This window comes from Emydura macquarii, unplaced genomic scaffold (assembly GCF_026122565.2).
Source record: "Emydura macquarii macquarii isolate MOO-44397 ecotype Brisbane River unplaced genomic scaffold, CSIRO-AGI_Emac_v2 contig_67, whole genome shotgun sequence".
In the NCBI taxonomy this organism is placed as follows: Eukaryota; Metazoa; Chordata; order Testudines; family Chelidae; genus Emydura; species Emydura macquarii.
In genome coordinates this window covers 11014938-11021593 of record NW_027130204.1, presented here as the reverse complement: position 1 = coordinate 11021593, position 6656 = coordinate 11014938, and positions in this window count along the sequence as shown.

Sequence of the window (6656 nt, the reverse complement as noted above, 5' to 3'; positions counted from 1 at the left end):
ACCCTTATGAAAACATGTGAAGGGCAATTATTATGATTTGCTTTTACACACCAGCTGTCTTCTGATCAGATCTTTTTCATTCCATTTCAAAATAAAGAGTTGAGGGAGTCATTTCTGGACTTGCAGCCCCAGTTCAGGAAATCACTTAAGCAAATGCTTAAATCACGTGCTTAAAGTAAAGAAGCTTTCCTAAATAGGGGTAGATTTAAGTATATGCTTAAGTGCTTTCCTGAATCAGGGCCTGGGTAAACTGACATGAATCTCACAATAAAGACTAAATTCAGCAATCCAGTATGCAACACTGAGCTTCTATTCCAGCCAGAGGTCGCCTCACTAGGTGTTGCTGATGAAAAGACTAACATACCTTTAAGCAATGGGGAGAAGAGAGACTGTACCACTATCATGTTTCCAAAACCCCAGCTGTTGTAATAGCACAGTGAATGTTCCTGTTCTTTAAAGGGTGGCAAGCACGTCAAACCCTTCTCAGTCTTAATTACAAAACAAAAAATAATATGATCCTCTTACTGTATGTCTTTATTTACCCTCTCATCTGCTGTAGCATTTTAATATCCACATTTGAGTTAGAAGACAGATGCCTAGTTTTTAACACGCTGTTGTAATGGCTTAATAGTCTAGGTAAGATTTGGTGGGGGCTGAGCAGAACTTTTGAGCAAATGGGCTTGAATATTCATTAAACAATATTTAAATTAAACACCCAAACTCTAAAAGCAGCAACATATGGGCCTGTTTTATTTTACGTAAACTGAATGGGAGGTTGTGCCATTAGTTTCTGCAGACATAATGTTTGTTACAAATGAAGTATGCTTTCCTTTAGGGACTGCGCCACCATTTCAGTATCAGTGTGGTGTGGCGAGCCCCCAAAGGACTGGGTATATTTCACATGTGAAATACTCTTGACAACACACTTTAAAATGTAAACAACATTCCCATAAATATTTGGGGAGGCCAGGGGGAGAAATTAAACTCTTTAATAAAGAACGAAAAAGGAAGACAGCACTCACTTTTCAGGATTTTATCATGGGTTATAGAATCTATTCACTCTACTGTCCTCCCCCCATTCCTTTGTGATGAGACATTTCTTCCTCAATAACTGTGTGCCATGTAACTCTACAGTCCTCTGCTGGTTAAATGGCTGCTTTGCACCATCTCTTTGAGAATCTCTCTGGTTTCTTTTCTGCATCATCACCAAAAAGCAGGAAATGCTTGCTCTTGACATTGTCATAGATTGGAAATGGCTGTACAAGACATTTTCACTGCTCGGCAAGCTCTAGGGAAAGTACTTTATTGAGTCTGCTGTGTGCTTAGGAGGTAAAACAAATAAGGAAAGAGGGTGCGGGGATAGATCCCTCTGAGAGTTGAAAGCCAGAAGAGGAAACATTACTACATCTGAGATTTTGGGTTCTGTTCTCTCCCTGCAGTGCTCACATAACTTAAATGGCAGCTAGAACCCCATATCAATTGAAGAAAAGACTTCAGAGACACTGGGCTATGTGGTTAGCATTGATTAGGCAGGTGACTGCAGGAGCATGCTCCTGTTCTTCCTATATACAAGCCGTTATGAAGACATTAGCAAGAATATGCCACTGAATTTACATTAGCAAAAACATGCCATTCATTTACATTTTTTTTAAGTTAAGAAACCCAGCAGTATTTATTCTGTACCTTTAATAAAAAGAGAGAGAGTTAATGTGGGGTTTGTGGCAGCCAGACACGTGCTGTGTCTTCACTTTTTGTGCTTCATTCAGGTTGGACAATGGAATTCTACTAATCAGTTTTCCTTGTGTTTATAGTCAGTGTATTTTCTTACTTCTCATGCACTAGCACGCTGCCGCAATGGTATGGGATACAAACATTAGGGGAATGTTCAATGCCAGACAAAATGTTTTTTAATGAGAACATTTCTGTACGCTTGCAGGTTTTATAAAACCCCGTGTGAGCAAAACTCTGAAGTTGGGCCTAAATCAAACTGACCCTTTATCTTTAATATTTAGTTAGAGGGAAGTGGTCAGCTTGAAACCTACTCATCTTTAAAAAAACCCAAAAAACCCAGAAGTAGTTTGAATGAGTGCTTCTGTCTGAGTCACTGACCAATATTTTTGTTTTGTAGCGACACCTGCCTATGCTTTTAAAATGCCTTTCTCTCCTGTTTTGCTGCATGGAAAGATCCACACAAACTACCCCGGAAACAATGAAACGGACGGAAAGTGCTGTCAAATTCACAAAATGAACCTTTTTTTCTTTTTACTTGTAACAATATTAGATCCATTTTCAGTGTGATTTTTAAGTTGACAGTGTCCCTTTTAACAGCGAGCAAATGTTAGAGAAGGAAAGTGTCTGAGCGAGTCCTTTACCTACCTAGTCAACACCGTTGTAGAAAAGGTACATTACCAGAGATTAAAACCTGTTATCAGAGCAATTCACATGATGCCTAAGTCAACAAATAGGCTAGCAAAATATTGACAGAAAATGGTATCAGGGCAGTACAATCAGATCAGATCATCATGAAACAAAATGAAGAATGTTTCTCTGAACTTAGGTCAATTTAAATTCTGGCCAGCCTCATTAAATAACAAGATGCATTTTAACCTAGCAAACACAAGTATAAAACCCCTTCATCTGCCCATGGTCAAGGATTGGATCTGTACATTTTGCCTCAGTTTGTAAGAACAACTACAGTTGTTAAGAGAAGTTATGGATATGCAAAATGTACCTCTGCCTAAGATTGCTACTTGACCCTATTTATGATTTCTATATGTATGAACAGCAATAACGGCAAAGGAAGATGTTGTTTACTTATTATTATTATAGTACTTGTTGCCGATGGCCAACTCCTGGAAAAAAATACAATTATCTTCTAGGGCTCAGGATGCCTTTTAGCAACTTGTGCATCTGTTTCATTAGCCACAGCTCTTATGGAGAGCGAAAGCTAAAATGAAAAGGGAACTTACTGAATTCCAAATGAGGATAAAATTCACAGGGGGATGTGAATTTGAAACTTTTTTTAAAAGAAAGAAAGAACTATGGAGTTCACACTACTTGAGTTCACCAAGTGTTACCAGTGCAAGACTAAGCTCCCAGTTAAATCCTTAAAGCAAGGAATCAAAAAGCTTTAGAGTATCAGCCTATGCCCAATCCTGGCATCAGTGTTGTCAAAGCCTGCTTAAAATTGACCATAGCCACAGCACCTAATTTGTATTTTTAGACAGGCAGAATTGCACTGAGTAGGTTCATAAAGATAGCTTTGACTTGCTTTATTGCTCTGATGCTATGAGCTCAATATAATACGGGTAATATAATTGGGCCCACAGTGCAAAATTCACATGTGGGACTGAAGTTCTTCAAAAATTTAGGGGGAAGATGGGCTCTCAATACCTGGAATTTTTCCTGAACCAAAAAATCCATCCTCATGATAGGGCCATTAAGCCATCACTTGGATCTGATCAAACACAAACTTCAGGGATGTTCAGATTAAAAGTTTTAGATCAGGTCCATCCTACATCAGCAGCCACCATAGTCTAAAGTTCTGTATCCCACCCTTTTTTCTAGGAACTGCTGGTTATATTAAGAAGAACGTTGTACACTAACCTATCGAGCTACTTAGAGAAGTCCCTGATTTCTTCTGATGGCTGTTCACTCTGTTTGCCCCATATCTTTAAAAAATACTAAGTAGCTAATATTGAAGCCAGGCCAAAAGAGAGTCCAATAGCAGGTAGCTACTGCTAAAACTGTGGCTTCTGCAGAGGACAGGATGCATTAAGATCAGCTGGAGATACAAAGGTGTCTTCAGTACACAGCAGGGATGGCATAAAGATTCCTTTCCTCATCCATGCCTTCCATATAATTGTTTTACCTCCCATAGGAAAAGGAGTTACCTTAGAGTATCATCACAGCACGAAGTGTGTGTGCATGTGTGTTAAATTTTGAATTACAGAACAGCTGCTACTCCTACCTCAGTTTGTACTACAGGAAGGGAAAATGTTACCAGAACAAAATATCATGTAAAAAGGGAGTGATGCTTATTTCTGAAGAATTTAGAAGCATGAAGTTTTCAATTAACAATTCAGTTGCCTGCCATATTCCGCAATGGGTGGCAGTGGGCAGAGAACGTCCCCAAAGACCACATATTTTCAGCTCAAAAAAGACTCCAAAGCATTGAAGGTAAGTCAGGTAACAGTATGATAGGTCATCAATCTGATATGGTAAACTCATTTCAAACTACTTCAAAATGACCTGCTACATTCTCCATAAAGGTGAGCCCATTGGAAATGCTTAGTGTCCCAACCAGAATGATAATTTTCAAATAAACTAAGCCTTTGGAAGGAAAAAAATCAGTTTCCCCCTTAATTCACTGGCCCGCTCATCTCTGCTGTGACAGCTTAGAATATGTCACACTGGAATGTCACAGATACCACAAGGTATGCTGGAGGAATGGTGATGGGCTATAGGTAGTCAAAGAAATGGCAGACAATCAGAGGTTAACTTTAACCTCTTTTGAAGGGACATGTTCTGTGCCCCACGCCTCGGCCTCTGGGATGTATGTGCTGGCTTCCCCAACCCAACAGCCAGAAGAGTTGTGTGCCCCCAACAATTATTGCCACTGCTTGCCCTCCCCCCACTTGTGCACATCCCTGCAGACAAAGTATATATACAGCTATATGTACACACTGCCCTGCTTCTAAATGTTACTTTTCATAAAAATGATTTTATTATTTATGATTTAATGATAAACAATCCTGGAATTTAAAAAAAAAAAAAAAACGTCAAAAATTTTACCAACCTGCTCTTTCAGTGAAAGACGCCATCCTAAAACTCTGAGTTTAATCCTGCTGTGAACTATAGCTATATCCCTCTGCAAGATCTATCTTCTAGAAAAGTCACAGGAGAATTTCTGTCACAATGACAGCTACTCCAGTACAAAAGGTTTTTTATATTTATACAAACATCTTTATCAAAAAGCTTCTTTTGGTTTTTTGCTTACATCTAAAGTAAGGAGACACAGAAGGAGGAGTCAGAAGGATAAACAAAAATAGATCTGTGACTAGGGGCTTTGATTTCAAAACGGCTAACTTTAAAAAATTAAGGGAATTAGTTATGGAAGTGAACTGGACAGAAGAACTCATGAATCTAAAGGCGAAGGAGGCTTGGAGTTACTTCAGGTCAAATTGCAAGAACTATCTGAAGCCTGCATATCAAGGAAAGAGAAAAAATTCACAGGCAAGAGGTGTAGACCAAGCTGATGAGCAAGCATCTCAGACAGGTGATTAAAAGAAAGCAGAAAGCCTACAAAGAGTGGAAGATGGGAGGGATCAGCAAGGAAAACTAGAGACAAAGTGAGAAATGCCAAAAGCAAAGCAGAGTTGGACCTTGCAAAGGGAATTAAAACCAATAGTAAAATGTTCTATTAACAGGAAGAAAAGAAAGAAAGAAGTGGGACCACTAAGCACTGAGGATGGGGTAGAGGTTATGTCTAAACAATAAACAATGTCTAAACAATGTCTAAACAAATACTTTGCCTCAGTTTTTAATAAGGCTAATGAAGAGTTTATGGATAGTGGTAGGGTGGCTAATGGGAATGAGTATATGGAGGTAGAAACCAAACTCGATCTACTTAATGGGACTAAATCGGGGGGGCCCAGATAATCTCCATCCAAGGATATTAAAGGAAATGGCACATGAAATTGCAAGCCCATTAGCAAGGATTTTTAATGACTCTGTAAACTCAGGAGTTGTACCGTATGACTGGAGAATTGCTAACATAGTTCCTATTTTTAAGAAAGGGATGAAAAGCAATTTGGGTAATTACAGGCCTCTTAGTTTGACCTCAGTAGCATGCAAGGTGTTGGAAAAAATTTTGAGACACAGTAGTTAAGGACATCGAGATTAACGGTAATTGAGACAAAATACAACATGGTTTTACAAAAGGTAGATCATGCCAGACCACCCTGATCTCCTTTTTTGAGAAGATATCAGATTTTTTAGACAAAGGGAATGCAGTGGATCTAATTTACCTAGATTTCAGTAAGACATTTGATACAGTTCCACATGAGGAATTATTAGTTAAATTGGAAAAGATGGGGATTAATATGAAAATTGGAAAGTGGATAAGGAACTGGTTAAAGGGGAGACTACAACAAGTCATACTGAAAGGTGAACTGTCAGGCTGGAGGGAGGTTACTAGTGGAGTTCCTCAGAGATCAGACTTGGGACCCATCTTATTTAACCTTTTTATTACTGACCTTGGCACAAAAAGTGGGAGTGTGCTAATAAAGCTTGTGGATGACACAAAGTTGGGAGGTATTGCTAATACAGAGAAAGACTGGGATATCATACAACAAGATCTGGATGACCGTGTAAACTGGAGTAATAGAAATAGGATGAAATTCAATAGTGGAAAGTGCAAAGTCATGGACTTAGGGACTAATAACAAGAACTTTTGCTATAAGCTGAGGACAAATCACTTGGAAGTGACAGAGGACGAGAAGGACCTGGGCGTATTGGTTGATCACAGGATGACTATGAGCCACCAATGTGATGTGGCCATGAAAAAAGCTAATGTGGTCCTAGGATGCATCAGGCAAGGTATTTCCAGTAGAGTTAGGGAGGTGTTAGTACTGTTATTCAAGGTGTTAGTCAGA